This window comes from Oncorhynchus nerka, linkage group LG8 (genome assembly GCF_034236695.1).
Source record: "Oncorhynchus nerka isolate Pitt River linkage group LG8, Oner_Uvic_2.0, whole genome shotgun sequence".
Classification (NCBI taxonomy): domain Eukaryota; kingdom Metazoa; phylum Chordata; class Actinopteri; order Salmoniformes; family Salmonidae; genus Oncorhynchus; species Oncorhynchus nerka.
This window is the reverse complement of record NC_088403.1, coordinates 65,312,358-65,328,687: the sequence shown is the minus strand read 5'-3', so window position 1 is coordinate 65,328,687 and position 16,330 is coordinate 65,312,358. Positions and strand designations below refer to the sequence as shown.

Below are 16,330 nucleotides of genomic sequence, written 5' to 3'. Positions count from 1 at the left end.
TGTGAAATGGCTTTTTCTCTCTCCCTGTTGGTCTAGTGTTTAGGATTCACTTCTTTTACCACCGCGGCCTGGGTTTGATTCCCGCTCAGGGAATGACTTGCTTTTGGGGAAACACTAGGCATAAGTCAAAAACATGGCACAACTGCAGAAAAAGTTATACTCTTCTGAGTCAGCAACCTAAGGACTGTTGCAATCTTGAGAACTCTCTGCTGCTCTACCAACATTCCTATCAAAGGTCACCAAGTGAAGATTTCTTCTCTCAGGGAAAGATATTTTTGTCAAGCACATGTCAAGTGCACTGCTGTGAAAAAGTTGGCGTAAGCCACAAGAAAAAGTACAATCCTTCGAGACCGATTTGAACCAGCAACCTAAGGATTACAGCAATTTCACCTACAGTCCTCCGCTCTACCAACTGAGCTATCGAAGGGTGACAAATGTAGTCAAACGCCATCACCTAGATGGTCAGATGTCCGGCAGAGGCATATGTTCCCTTTAAGAAATGAATCTGCTGAGTTTGGTGGTTTCTTGGAGCTGCTGAGGATTGCCCCCAGGTCTTCGTACGTTCAACTAATGCTCTACTCCTCTGAGGTACATCCACATAGATTGCAAGTAGTTGCATTTGGGAATAGACAAAAAGTGAGCCAAGGAATAAAATAGCTGTTTAGCCCCCTCCCTGTGAAATGGCTTTTTCTCTCTCCCTGTTGGTCTAGTGTTTAGGATTCAGTTCTTTTACCACCGCGGCCTGGGTTTGATTCCACGCTCAGGGAATGACTTGCTTTTGGGGAAACACTAGGCATAAGTCAAAAACTTGGCACAACTGCAGAAAAAGGTATACTCTTCTGAGTCAGCGACCTAAGGCCTGTTGCAATCTCGAGAACTCTCTGCTACTCTACCAACATTCCTATCAAAGGTCAATAAGTGAAGATTTCTTCTCTCAGGGAAAGATATTTTTTTGTCAAGCACATGTCAAGGTGCACTGCTGTGAAAAAGTTGGCGTAAGCCACAAGAAAAAGTACAATCCTTCGAGCTGGATTTGAACCAGCGACCTAAGGATTACAGAAATTTCACCTAGAATCCTCCAATCTACCAACGGAGCTATCGAAGGGTAACAAATGTAGTCAAACGCCATCACCTAGATGGTCAGAGGTTCGGCAGAAGCATATGTTCCCTTTAAGAATTTAATCTGCTGAGTTTGGTGGTTTCTTGGAGCTGCTGAGGATTGCCCCCAGGTCTTCATACCTTCAACTAATGCTCTATTCCTCTGAGGTACATCCACTTAGATTGCAAGTAGTTGCATTTGGGAATAGACAAAAAGTGAGCCGATGAATAAAATCGCTGTTTAGTCTCCTCCCTGTGAAAAGGCTTTTATTCTCTCTCTGTTGGTCTAGTGGTTAGGATTCGGTTCTATTACCACCGCAGCCTGGGTTCATTTCCCGCTCAGGGAATGACTTTCTTTTAGGGAAACACTAGGCATAAGTCAAAAACTTGGCACAACTGCAGAAAAAGTTATACTCTTCTGAGTCAGCGAAATAAGGACTGTTGCAATCTCAAGAACTCTCTGCTGCTCTACCAACATTCCTATCAAATGTCAACAAGTGAAGATTTCTTCTCTCAGGGAAAGATATTTTTTTGTCAAGCACATGTCAAGGTGCACTGCTGTGAAAAAGTTGGTGTAAGCCACAAGAAGAAGTGCAATCCTTCGAGCCGGATTTGAACCAGCGACCTAAGGATTACAGCAATTTCACCTACAGTCCTCCTCTCTACCAACTGAGCTATCGAAGGGTGACAAATGTGGTCAAACGCCATCACCTAGATGTTCAGAGGATCGGCAGAAGCATATGTTCCCTTTAAGAAATTAATCTGCTGAGTTTGGTGGTTTCTTGGAGCTGCTGAGGATTGCCCTCAGGTCTTCATACGTTCAACTAATGCTCTATTCCTCTAAGGTACATCCACTTAGATTGCAAGTAGTTGCATTTGGGAATAGACAAAAAGTGAGCCGAGGAATAAAATCGCTGTTTAGCCCCCTCCCTGTGAAATGTTTTTTTCTCTCTCCCTGTTGGTCTAGTGGTTAGGAGTCGGTTCTTTTACCACCGCGGCCTGGGTTCTATTCCCGCTCAGGGAATGACTTGCTTTTGGTGAAACACTAGGCATGAGTCAAAAACTTGGCACAACTGCAGAAAAAGTTATACTCTTCTTCTGAGTCAGCGACATAACTGTTGCAATCTCAAGAACTCTCTGCTGCTCTACCAACATTCCTATCAAATGTCAACAAGTGAAGATTTCTTCTCTCAGGGAAAGATATTTTTTTGTCAAGCACATGTCAAGGTGCACTGCTGTCAAAAAGTTGGCGTAAGCCACAAGAAAAAGTACAATGGTGGTTAGGATTCAGTTCTTTTACCACCGCGGCCTGGGTTGGATTCCCGGTAAGGGAATGACTTGGTTTCGATCCTAAGCAGAGGATGGTTTCGATCCATAAATCACTTAGTTAACTGCCAGGCACACTTCCACTTCATCACTCCACTTTCAGGTACTTCAAAACAATACTTGAATACTCAATACATGGATTAGGAGATCAGTGTCTTAAGCCACTGTGTCTCTCTGTGATCAGCATGACCTATGTGGATTGATAGAAGCAGTAATAAAAGAAGAATCACGGGGGGCACAGAGACATGCCCATGAAATTCCCCTTTTTTATCCCTGTTTACACTTCATTTCTAAAATTTGAATGGGAAAGCTTAAATCCATCAACCTCTGTGTTATGTGCTGTCTCTCTTCCTCCATAGGAATTTGCTCTCATCCACCCCAGATGGGACTCGAACCCACAATCCCTGGCTTAGAAGGCCAGTGCCTTATCCATTAGGCCACTGGGGTACTTGCTTTAAAATAACTGGATAGCAGAGAGTGGTTTCGACCGATCGTACACGTGGTTAAAGTAGACATCACGCTTCCGCTTCGCTTCTGTAATCAGCATGACCTGTACAAACTGACAGAAGCAGTCAAAAAATAATCACGGAGGGCACTGAGACATGCCCATGAAATTATGGTTTAATATTTCTGTTTGCACTTCATTGCTAAAAGCAAACTGAATAGCAGAGGATGGTTTCGAGCCATAAATCACTGGGTTAACTGCCAGGCACAATTCCACTTCATCACTCCACTTTCAGGTACCCCAAAACAATACTTGAATTCACAATACATGGCTTAGGAGATCAGTGTCTTAAGCCACTGTGGCACTCTGTGATCAGCATGACCTATATGGATTGATAGAAGCAGTAATAAAAAAAGAATCACGGAGGGCAGAGAGACATGCACATGAAATTCTCCAATTTAAAAACAAAATCCCTGTTTACACTTCATTTCTAAAAGTAGAATTGGATAGCTTCGATCCATCAACCTCTGTGTTATGTGCCCAGCTCTTCTCTTCTGTTTGCACTTCATTTCTAAAAGCAAACTGGATAGCAGAGGATGGTTTCGATCCCTAAATCACTTGGTTAACCTCATAGTCCGCCCAAACCCATATGCGGTAGCGTAACTACAGCCTCAAGCTCATTACCATAACGCAACGTTAGCGATTTCTAAAAATCGCAAATGAAATGAAATAAATATGCCTGTTCTCAAGCTTATAATTTTCTTAACAATCCTGTCGTCTCAGATTTTCAAAATATGCTTTAGAACCAGAGAAAATCAATAATTTGTGTAAGAGTGGTGATAGCTAGCTTAGCATTTAGCGTTAGCATTTAGCACGCAACATATTCACAAAAACCAGCCAAGGAATCAAATAAAATAATTTACCTTTGAAGAACTTCAGATGTTTCAATGAGGAGACTCTCAGTTACATAGCAGATGTCCAGTTTTTCCTGAAAGATTCTTGTGTAGGACACATCGTTCCCTTTTGTTCCTATGCATTTGGCTACCGAAACTAACCGAAAATTCAGTCACCTACATGTCGAACTTTTTTCCGAATTAACTCCATAATATCGACTGAAACATGGAAAACGTTGTTTGAATCAATCCTGAAGGTGGTTTGTCATATTTCTCTCCATTGAAAGCACCGTCCTTGTACCCTGCTTTGTTCTGAGATTTGAATGGAAAAATACTGGGACTTGATTTTTGCGCACCAAATGCCACGCAGACACCAAGAGGGACACTTGGCAATTGTAGTCTCTTATGGTCAATCTTCCAATGATATGCCTACAAATACGTCACAATGCTGCAGAGACCTTGGGGAAACAAGAGAAAGAGTCCGTTCATTCCTGTCGCATTCACAGCCATATAAGGCGATCATGGAAAACGTAGCCTCAGAAATCCTGTGCATTTCCTGGTCGGTCATACATCTTGGTTTTGCCCGAAGCATTTGTTCTAAGGGACTCACAGTGAAAATCTTTGCATTTCTGGAAACGTAAGACTGTCTTCTTTACAAAACTATCAATTCCAAGCATATTCGAGCATCTTTTCATGACAAAATATTGCGCTTAAAACGGGCACGTCTTTTTATCCAAAAATGAAATACTGCCCCTAGAGTACTAACAGGTTAACTGCCCTGCACTCTTCCACTTCATCCCTCCACTTTCAGGTACCCCAATACAATACTTGAACTCACAATAAATGGATTAGGCGGTCAGTGTCTTAAGTCACTGTGGAAATGTGTGATCAGCATGACCTATACGAACTGATAGAAGCAGTTGTAAAAAAAATGCATTTCGGAGGGCACAGAGACATGCCCATGAAATTCTCCTTTTTTATCCCTGTTAAATCTTCATTTCTAAAATTTGAATCGGAAAGCTTCAATTCATCAAACTCTGTGTTTTGTGCTGATCTCTCTTCCTCCATAGGAATTTGCATTCATCCAGCCCAGATGGGACTCGAACCCACAATCCCTGGCTTAGAAAGCCAGTGCCTTATCCATTAGGCCACTGGGGCACCTGCTTTAAAATAACTGGATAGCAGAGAGTGGTTTCGACCGATCGTACACGTGGTTAAAGTAGACATCACGCTTCTGCTTCGCTTCTGTAATCAGCATGACCTGTACAAACTGACAGAAGCAGTCAAAAAATAATCACGGAGGGCACTGAGACATGCCCATGAAATTATGGTTTAATATTTCTGTTTGCACTTCACTGCTAAAAGCAAACTGAATCCATGAATCCAAATCCATGTTTACACTTCATTTCTAAAAGTAGAATTGGATAGCTTCGATCCTTCAACCTCTGTGTTATGTGCCCAGCTCTTCTCTTCTGTTTGCACTTCATTGCTAAAAACAAACTGGATAGCAGAGGATGGTTTCGATCCCTAAATAACTTGGTTAACTGCCCTGCACACTACCACTTCATCCCTCCACTTTCAGGTACCCCAATACAATACTTGAACTCACAATAAATGGATGAGGCGGTCAGTGTCTTAAGTCACTGTGGAAATTGTAGTATCTGGGATCTACATCTGTTTATATTAGTTACTGTGCTGTTACTAAGCAGTAATGCATTACGGCAGTGTTACGTTACTACACCTAATAGGAAATGCACATGCGCACTGGAATGCCGCGAACTGTAGAGCACGAGGTCTTTTTTGACTAAACGACAACTAACTGTACTCCCGTCTCCTGCCTGGTCATTTCTCCACAACACAAATATTACAGTGGCGACGACGTGATTAAACTACATAAACGGACATTGTTTGAAGGGAAGAATGTTGCGTGAGTAATGAAACTCAAAAAAAAAATTATGTAATTCGTCAGTTATTTTTTATTTTCTTTCGCCAGTAGAGTAGGCTAAACACTGCTAGCACTGCTAGTACAGTATTCAGGAGCTGCCAAGTAGCAAGACTATTGGAGTCCAGAATAGCGACACTGCCCTCTGGTGGTTAAATAAAAGAAACTGTCATTGAACCCATTGAAATTAGGCGATCTCAGTGGAGAAATATTGTCAAGGAAGAAAAATAAAGGAAGAAGGGGTGTACATTAATACAAATGAGTGCAGTGAATGAAGTAATTGCAGAAACTTCTGAAGTGAAGAAGTAGATGAATATTCAGAAAATTAAGGAATATAAGGAAACTGAACAATTAACTGTGAAAATGGCAACCATTGGTCGAGTACCAGAGTTTGAGGCTACAAAAGAGGATTTTGATTCCTATTTGGAGCGTTTTGAGCGTTGGCTGGCTGCAAATGAAATCAAAGATGGAAAGAAAGCAGACGTATTTCTCAGTGTTTTGGGTCCAACTGAGTATGGATTGCTGAAAGGTCTCATTGAACCAATGAAAGCAGTGGAGTTGAACTATGCAGAACTGACTGAAACTCTTTCAAGGTATTTCAAGCCTAAGCCAATTCTCATTGCAGAACGTTTCAGATTTTACCAACGTCACCAGAGTCAAGGGGAAACCGTGGCTGACTACATCCTTGCTTTGAAAAGGCTGGCAAGTACATGTGAGTTTGCACGATTTCTTGATGATGCTCTCCGAGACAAGTTTGTATGTGGTCTCACAGGTGAAGCATATCACAGAAGGCTCCTGTCAGAGAAGGACCTGACCTTTAAGAAAGCCTGTGATATAGCACTTGGACTCGAGCTTGCCCACAGGGATACTATTGAGCTAACGGGACATGCAGAACGTCAGAAAGGTGTTCACAAGGTCAGTGATGCACGTGGTGAAAAAAAGCTCACAAAAGTCACACTTTTTCAGTCCCGTCCTCAAGGTTACACAAGAACAAAGCAGCCCACATCTCAAAGGTCTAAGCCAAGTTGCTACAGATGTGGGGGAGATAATCATCAGCACAGTGAATGTCGATTCCAAAGGAAAAGTGCCACAATTGTGGAAAGGTTGGACATTTACAGAGAGTGTGTAAAGCCTCGGAACGCACAGCAAGAGCGCACAAAGTGTCAGACGCAGCACAAGAAGAGGAAGGTACAACTGAAACAGTAGTGGAACTGTTCACAGTGTACACAGCTCAACAACTAAAAGATGGAATCTATCTCAACATGGAGTTAGCGGGAAAACCAGTAAAAATGCAGCTGGACACCGGAGCGTCTGTATCCATGGTTCCAGAGAGACTCTACAAAGAAAAACTGAAAGAGTGCCCTCTTCAGCCCGCGTCCATCCGCCTTTCTTCATACACTAGTGACACTATTCCTGTGTTAGGGCAGATCCAGGTACCAGTCCGGTATGAGGGGAAGGAGTGGACGCTACCGCTTGTCATTGTTAAACCTGTTAGAGCTACTAGTTCCCCTTTGGGAACTCCCCCCACCCCCCCTGAGCTGTAATGTGGCGCAGGGAACGCAAGAAATAATCCTAAAAATATTTAACCTCCACAGAATCGCTTGAAAAATGGCTCAAATGAAAGATAAAGAAGTTATTTATCTACCCAGCAAGTCAGATTTCTAAAATGTTTTACGCGAAAACATATCACATATTTATGTCCAACCACCACTGCATACATACCTCATTAGCTTAGCCAAGTAGGAAAAAATATGCAATCAACAAACGCAGGATTAAAAGAAAAATCATTTCACTAACCTTTTGAAATCTTCATCAGATGACAGTAATATAACATGTTACACAGTACATTCATTTTTTTTTTCAATAATATGCAATATATATCCATAAATCTCTGTTTACAATTATGCATCGTTCAAAAAATGCTACTGCAATGTCAGGAGAAATAAAATAGCTCCGGCAGATAACGTCAGCTAACAAGGAATACACATCATAAACTTTGACTAAATATGCATGTTTTACATATGTATGGCAAGATAAACTTCTTCTAAATGCAATCGCTATGTTACAATTATTTTTAACGTTACATTTGGCGTTCACTAGGCTATAATAGAGAGTCGGCGCTCTCATTTAGCATACTGACTCCTCTATCATGGAGTCGACAGAAACCCAAAATGAAGACATAAATATTCCCTTACCATGGCTGTTCTTGCTTCAGAAGACCTGGAAGGGTTAATACTCACCAAGTTAGCGTTCAGTTTTCAAGTCTGTGTCTTTCCGTTCTCAAACTAGACACTTTTCGGTCGAAATGTATGCAAATTTCAAGTGGATGCGCACCAAAACGTCGAAAGTATACATTATATTTCGAGTAAACTTGTCAAACTATGTTTATAATTAAGCCTTAACATGTTATAAAGGTCTACAGCAATCGTGAGGGCGAACAGAGAAGCACACGTTGTTCAGTCCACCCTGAGGGAAAGAGAGAGAAATTTCCCAGCTCCCATTGGTGAAACTTTTTTTTTGCGTCACCGGGACGTTTGGGCACGCTGAACGTCTCGTGAGCGCGCGATTCTCACAGTTACACGCCTCATCGAAAGCAGGCTTCACGCTGAAGACGTAGAAACTGTTTCCATGGTTATAACTGCTTGGGAAGTGTGTATACGATGACGTCAAAGTGGTAGCAACTTTTCCCATTACAAGAGAGACTTTGGGAGAATGCATGCCCTGAGACTTCTGCTTTACATAGAGACAACATTTAAACAGTTTTATAAGCTTTAGAGTGTCTCCTATTCGATAATAATTTTTATATGCATATATTAGCAACTTTTGACAAAAATTTATCATGGTTTATATGGGTGCCGAATTCCTCCAGAAGGGGCAATATTCTGGGGTAGCCTTAACAGGTTTTAAAGGAGAAAAATCAGCCTTGCTATGCAGAAACTGGCTACAAAAGATCAAGTTGAACTGGGGAGAAATCTTCAGTCTGAGAAATGACAAACCAGTGAGTCAGGCTACACTCACTAACATGCTGGAGAAGCACAGAGAACTTTTCAAAGATGGCTACGGTGAAATACAAGACTTCACAGCAAAAGTCAGAGTGCAAGAAGGAACCAAGCCTATCTTTCACAAACCACGTCCAGTTCCCTATGCTCTTAAGGAAGCAGTAGAGAAGGAACTGGACCGCCTACAGAAGAATAACATAATAACGAAAGTAGCGAGGAGCGACTGGGCCGCTCCGATTGTTGTAGTCCCAAAGAAAGACAAGACCGTCAGAATGTGCGGTGACTACAAGGTCACAGTAAATCGCTGCATACTACCAGAGGAATATTCACTACCAAACGCTGAAGATCTGTTTGCCACTCTAGCTGGTTGGAAGGTTTTCAGTAAGCTGGACCTGGCATTCGCTTATCAGCAACTGAAGCTGGATCCGGAGTCAGAACAGTATCTGACCATCAATACACACAAGGGGCTATTCAGATTCAATCGCTTGGCCTATGGAATCTCGACAGCTCCAGCGATATTCCAACAAACAATGGATCAGATCTTGGACGGTATAGACCATGTTGTGTGCTTCATGGACGACATCCTCGTGTCAGCACCAACCATTGGAGAGCACCTTGTAGTGCTGGACAAAGTGATGTCAAGACTGGAGAAATACGGAGTGAGAATGAAACGCAGCAAGTGTGAGTTCCTCCAGGACTCAGTGGAGTATCTCGGATACAAGATTGATGCACAAGGCCTGCACCCAACCATCAGCAAGGTGGAAGCAATCGTAAACGCTCCAGCACCCACAAATATCTCAGAGCTGAGGTCATTTTTGGGGCTCCTGAACTATTACGGAAAGTTTGTGGCAAACTTGTCCACATTGTTGCATCCGCTTCACCAACTGCTGCAGGCCGATACAAAGTGGAATTGGTCCCCACAATGCGAAGAAGCATTCAAGACTTGCAAACAGCGTCTGCTAAAGAGCAAGTGGCTTGCCCACTATAACACAGAGATGAAGCTGAGACTCGCGTGTGATGCATCTCCATACGGAGTAGGAGCCGTCATCTCACATGTTCTACCGTCAGGTGAAGAACACCCTATTGCATTTGCATCACGGACTCTGTCACCAAGTGAGAAAAATTATGCTCAAATTGAGAAGGAAGCCCTGAGCATAATATTCGGAGTGAAGAAGTTTCACAAATACCTCTACGGAAGGAAGTTCCAACTGCTGACAGATCACAAGCCTCTGTTGGCCATCCTTGGACCAAAATCAGCTATACCAACCCTTGCGGCACTTCGAATGCAACGTTGGGCTCTGATATTGTTAGCCTACGACTACGAGATTGAGTACAGACGATCCAGTGATCACGCAAATGCCGATGCACTATCGAGACTACCGTGCAATAGTGACTCCGACAGTGAAGATGATAGAGCAGTCTTCCAGATCTCTCTCATTGATGAACTGCCCATATCTGCTTCTGACATAGCAGAGGAAACAAGGAAAGACCCAGTGCTTTCCAAAGTCTTGGACTTAACATTAGGCGGTTGGCCAACCTTCGTAAATGACGATAACCTTCGTCCATTCATCGACAAGAAAGACCAGTTGTCCACTGATCAAGGGTGTGTTCTGTGGGGATCAAGGGTGGTGGTATCTCACACATTCCAGAGGAGACTGCTATCTGACCTGCATGAGGGACATCCAGGGATCACTCGAATGAAAGCACTCGCTCGCAGTTATCTGTGGTGGCCTGGACTGGATCAGGACATTCAACAGCATGTAGGCCACTGCTCACCTTGTGAAGCTGTTCGCAACAAGCCTGCTGCTGCACCTCTTCATCCATGGTCCTGGGCTGCTACACCTTGGGAACGCATCCATGTGGATTACGCCGAAATTGACAAGCAACACTTCCTTGTTGTCGTCGATGTCCATTCCAAGTGGATGGAAGTGTTCCCTACTCAACTGACCACAGCTGAGAAGACCATCAATCTTCTCAGACACCTGTTTGCATCCTTTGGACTAGTCAAGGAGCTCGTATCGGACAATGGCCCTCCGTTCACGTCAAACGATTTTGAAATGTTTCTCAAGAACAATGGGGTAAGGCACATCCTGTCACCACCTTACCATCCGGCATCAAACGGAGCAGCGGAGAGAGCCGTGCAAACCTTTAAGAAGGCCTGGACTAGACTCGAGGTTCAGTCTGTGCCCATCCACCAAAGGCTTCCCCGGTTCCTGTTTACTTACCGTAACACCCCACACACAGTAACGGAATGTACACCAGCTGAACTGTTTCTGAAACGCCAACCACGTACCCGCCTGACATTGTTGAAACCAGACTTGTCAAGCACTGTGGAAAAGCACCAGCTACAGCAGAAGAAAGCTCATGACAGACACTCAAAGACTGTCAGAGAATTCAAAGAGGGAGAGAGGGTGATGGTACGTGATTTCAGACACCCCAAGCAGCTGTGGAACTCAGGTGTGATCTTGCAACGCAGAGGACCTTTGACTTACCAAGTCCAAATTGGTCATTGCCAGGTCAACGTTCATGTAGATCATCTGCTACGGTCCAACGCCCCAGCAGAGACATACCGAGAGAACAAGAACAATAACGACCCCCAGGACTATTCTCCTGACTGTGGACGTACGGGAGAGACAGAGCCTGACCTTCCACCCGAACCTGGCCCACCACAGGAAGCCCAGGAGGAGCGGAGATATCCTATTCGACAGCGAAGGGCACCTCAAAGGCTTGACCTGTGAGTTGAGCTGGTTAAGGAGGTAACGGACAGTAAAACAAACACTTTAATATGTCCTAGATAAAAGGGAAGAAAAAGGACATTACCTGGGTTAGTTATTAGGACACAAACTCCATCTTCGGGGCAGAATAATCCCCTGGATTTGTGCTGGGCTCTGAAAAGTCTGCTTCAACCCAGTAGTTGAAAAATGTTTAAGAATGCATTGTTCAGATATTGCATTAGTAGTTACCTAACATATTTACCTTGTTCTCTGGGAGTTAAACACTATGGGGGAGGAGTGTAGTATCTGGGATCTACATCTGTTTATATTAGTTACTGTGCTGTTACTAAGCAGTAATGCATTACGGCAGTGTTACGTTACTACACCTAATAGGAAATGCACATGCGCACTGGAATGCCGCGAACTGTAGAGCACAAGGTTTTTTTTTACTAAACGACAACTAACTGTACTCCCGTCTCCTGCCTGGTCATTTCTCCACAACACAAATATTACAGAAATGTGTGATCAGCACATTTCTGTAACCTGTGACCTTTGCACTTCATTGCTAAAAGCAAACTGGATAGCAGAGGATGGTTTTGATCCCTAAATCACTTGGTTAACTGCCCTGCACTCTTCCACTTCATCCCTCCACTTTCAGGTACCCCAATACAATACTTGAACTCACAATAAATGGATTAGGCGGTCAGTGTCTTAAGTCACTGTGGAAATGTGTGATCAGCATGACCTATACGAACTGATAGAAGCAGTTGTAAAAAAAAAAGCATTTCGGAGGGCACAGAGACATGCGCGTGAAATTCTCCTTTTTTATCCCTGTTAAATCTTCATTTCTAAAATTTGAATGGGAAAGCTTCAATCCATCAAACTCTGTGTTATGTGCTGATCTCTCTTCCTCCATAGGAATTTGCATTCATCCACCCCAGATGGGACTCGAAACCACAATCGCTGGCTTAGAAGGCCAGTGCCTTATGCATTAGGCCACTGGGGCACTTGCTTTAAAAGAACTGGATAGCAGAGAGTGGTTTCGACCGATCGTACACGTGGTTAAAGTAGACATCACGCTTCCGCTTCGCTTCTGTAATCAGCATGACCTGTACAAACTGACAGAAGCAGTCAAAAAATAATCACGGAGGGCACTGAGACATGCCCGTGAAATTATGGTTTAATATTTCTGTTTGCACTTCATTGCTAAAAGCAAACTGAATAGCAGAGGATGGTTTCGATCCATAAATCACTGGGTTAACTGCCAGGCACACTTCCAATACATCACTCCACTTTCAGGTAGCCCAAAACAATACTTGAATTCACAATACAAGGATTAGGAGATCAGTGTCTTAAGCCACTGTGGCACTCTGTGATCAGCAAGACCTATATGGATTGATAGAAGCAGTAATAAAAAAAGAATCACGGAGGGCACAGAGACATGCCAATGAAATTCTCCTTTTTTATCCCTGTTAAATCTTCATTTCTAAAAATTGAATCGGAAAGCTTCAATCCATCAAACTCTGTGTTATGTGCTGATCTCTCTTCCTCCATAAGAATTTGCACTCATCCACCGCAGATGGGCCTCAAACCCACAACCCTTGGCTTAGAAAGCCAGTGCCTTATCCATTAGGACACTGGGGTACTTGCTGAAATTAAACTGGATAGCAGAGAGTGATTTTGACCGATCGTACACGTGGTTAAAGTAGACACGTTTCCTCTTCGCTTCTGTAATCAGCATGACCTGTACAAACTGACAGAAGCAGTCAAAAAATTACCAAGTGATTTAGGGATCGAAACCATCCTCTGCTATCCAGTTTGCTTTTAGCAATGAAGTGCAAACAGAAGAGAAGAGCTGGGCACATAACACAGAGGTTGATGGATCGAAGCTATCCAAATCTACTTTTAGAAATGAAGTGTAAACAGGGATTTCTTTTTAAAATTGGAGAATTTCATGTGCATGTCTCTGTGCCCTCCTTGATTCTTTTTTTATTACTGCTTCTATCAATCCATATAGGTCATGCTGATCACAGAGTGCCACAGTGGCTTAAGACACTGATCTCCTAATCCATGTATTGTGAATTCAAGTATTGTTTTGGGGTACCTGAAAGTGGAGTGATGTAGTGGAAGTGTGCCTGGCAGTTAACCCAGTGATTTATGGATCGAAACCATCCTCTGCTATTCAGTTTACTTTTAGCAATGAAGTGCAAACAGAAATATTAAACCATAATTTCATGGGCATGTCTCAGTGCCCTCCGTGATTATTTTTTGACTGCTTCTGTCAGTTTGTACAGGTCATGCTGATTACAGAAGCGAAGCGGAAGCGTGATGTCTACTTTAACCACGTGTACGATCGGCCGAAACCACTCTCTGCTATCCAGTTCTTTTAAAGCAAGTACCTGATAGAGGAATTCTAAATTCCTTTATGCTTTAATTGCCAAAACCAATTCGCACTCATTTCTAATTCATTAATGAATTGTAAGTTCATTAATTATGCATGAAGTAGAATGAGACCAGTCTTAAAAGCCAAAAGTAACAGCGTTTATTACAAGAGAGTACTAACCCAAAATACAAAGAACATTACATTTTAAAGAAAGAGAACATAAAATGACGTCATCAGTTTCACACCCTCTCCCAGCCTTACAATGGCGTAGTATTCAGTCCTAGAGATTTTTTTACTCCCCTCATAAACAACATTCCAACCTGTCTAAAAGATATACTTCTCTCCACTAATGGAATCCAACCAAAACATTCTTATCTGTTTGAAAAACTATCTTATCCCTTCCCCTTAAACCACCCAGGAGGCACAGACAATTAATTCGTTCTGCTTACATTTTCAGTAACAGCTCAACCAAAAACTCATACTTTTCATATCATAACATAATAGTATTAGAATAAATGGTTCTAATCAATAATGTATACATAATTAATCATCTCAACTTATAATTTCCTCTAACAGTACCCCAGTGGCCTAATGGATAAGGCACTGGCCTTCTAAGCCAGCGATTGTGGGTTCGAGTCCCATCTGGGGTGGATGAATGCGAATTCCTATGGAGGAAGAGAGATCAGCACATAACACAGAGTTTGATGGATTAAAGCTTTCCGATTCAATTTTTAGAAATGAAGATTTAACAGGGATAAAAAAGGAGAATTTCATGGGCATGTCTCTGTGCCCTCCGAAATGCATTTTTTTTTACAACTGCTTCTATCAGTTCGTATAGGTCATGCTGATCACACATTTCCACAGTGACTTAAGCGACTGACCGCCTAATCCATTTATTGTGAGTTCAAGTATTGCATTGGGGTACCTGAAAGTGGAGGGATGAAGTGGAAGAGTGCAGGGCAGTTAATCAAGTGATTTAGGGATCAAAACCATCCTCTGCTATGCAGTTTCCTTTTAGCAATGAAGTGCAAACAGAAGAGAAGAGCTGGGCACATAACACAGAGGTTGATTGATCGAAGCTATCCAATTCTACTTTTAGAAATGAAGTGTAAACAGGGATTTTTTTTTTAAATTGGAGAATTTCATGTGCATGTCTCTGTGCCCTCCTTGATTCTTTTTTTAGTACTGCTTCTATCAATCCATATAGGTCATGCTGATCACAGAGTGCCACAGTGGCTTAAGACACTGATCTCCTAATCCATGTATTGTGAATTCAAGTATTGTTTTGGGGTACCTGAAAGTGGAGTGATGTAGTGGAAGTGTGCCTGGCAGTTAACCCAGTGATTTATGGATCGAAACCATCCTCTGCTATTCAGTTTGCTTTTAGCAATGAAGTGCAAACAGAAGAGAAGAGCTGGGCACATAACACAGAGGTTGATGGATCGAAGCTATCCAATTCTACTTTTAGAAATGAAGTTTAAACATGGATTTTTTTTTTTAATAGGAGAATTTCATGTGCATGTCTCAGAACCCAGTGATTTATGGATCGAAACCATCCTCTGCTATTCAGTTTGCTTTTAGCAATGAAGTTCAAACAGAAATATTAAACCATAATTTCATGGGCATGTCTCAGTGCCCTCCGTGATTATTTTTTGACTGCTTCTGTCAGTTTGTACAGGTCATGCTGATTACAGAAGCGAAGCGGAAGCGTGATGTCTACTTTAACCACGTGTACGATCGGTCGAAATCACTCTCTGCTATCCAGTTCTTTTAAAGCAAGTGCCCCAGTGTCCTAATGGATAAGCCAGGGATTGTGGGTTCGAGTCCCATCTGGGGAGTCCCATCTGGGGTGGACGAATGCAAGTTCCTATGGAGGAAGAGAGATCAGCACATAACAATGAGTTTGATGGATTGAAGCTTTGCGAATCACCTTTTAGAAATGAAGATTTAACAGGGATAAAAAAGGAGAATTTCATGGGCATGTCCCTGTGCCCTCCGAAATGCATTTTTTTATACAACTGCTTCTATCAGTTCGTATAGGTCATGCTGATCACACATTTCCACAGTGACTTAAGACGCTGACCTCCTAATCCATTTATTGTGAGTTCAAGTATTGTATTGGGTTACCTGAAAGTGGAGGGATGAAGTGGAAGAGTGCAGGGCAGTTAACCAAGTGATTTAGGGATTGAAAGCATCCTCTGCTATCCAGTTTGCTTTTAGCAATGAAGTGCAAACAGAAGAGAAGAGCTGGGCACATAACACAGAGGTTGATGGATCGAAGCTCTCCAATACTACTTTTAGAAATGAAGTGTAAACAGGGATTTCTTTTTTTAAATTGGAGAATTTCATGTGCATGTCTCTGTGCCCTCCGTGATTCTTTTTTTATTACTGCTTCTATCAATCCATATAGGTCATGCTGATCACAGAGTGCCACAGTGGTTTAAGACACTGATCTCCTAATCCATGTATTGTGAATTCAAGTATTTTTTGGGGGTACCTGAAAGTGGAGTGATGTAGTGGAAGTGTGCCT

General features: G+C 42.5%; 2 non-coding genes across 2 annotated transcripts; one reads left to right on the top strand and one right to left on the bottom strand.

The window, feature by feature from the left end:
- Positions 1–2,798: 2,798 nt before the first annotated feature.
- On the bottom strand, positions 2,799–2,871 carry trnar-ucu (transfer RNA arginine (anticodon UCU)). The gene has a single exon. It is a non-coding gene; the product is annotated as a tRNA-Arg (tRNA).
- An 11,506-nt stretch (positions 2,872–14,377) lies between these two features.
- trnar-ucu (transfer RNA arginine (anticodon UCU)) lies at positions 14,378–14,450 on the top strand. Its single transcript has one exon. It is a non-coding gene; the product is annotated as a tRNA-Arg (tRNA).
- Positions 14,451–16,330: the final 1,880 nt, after the last annotated feature.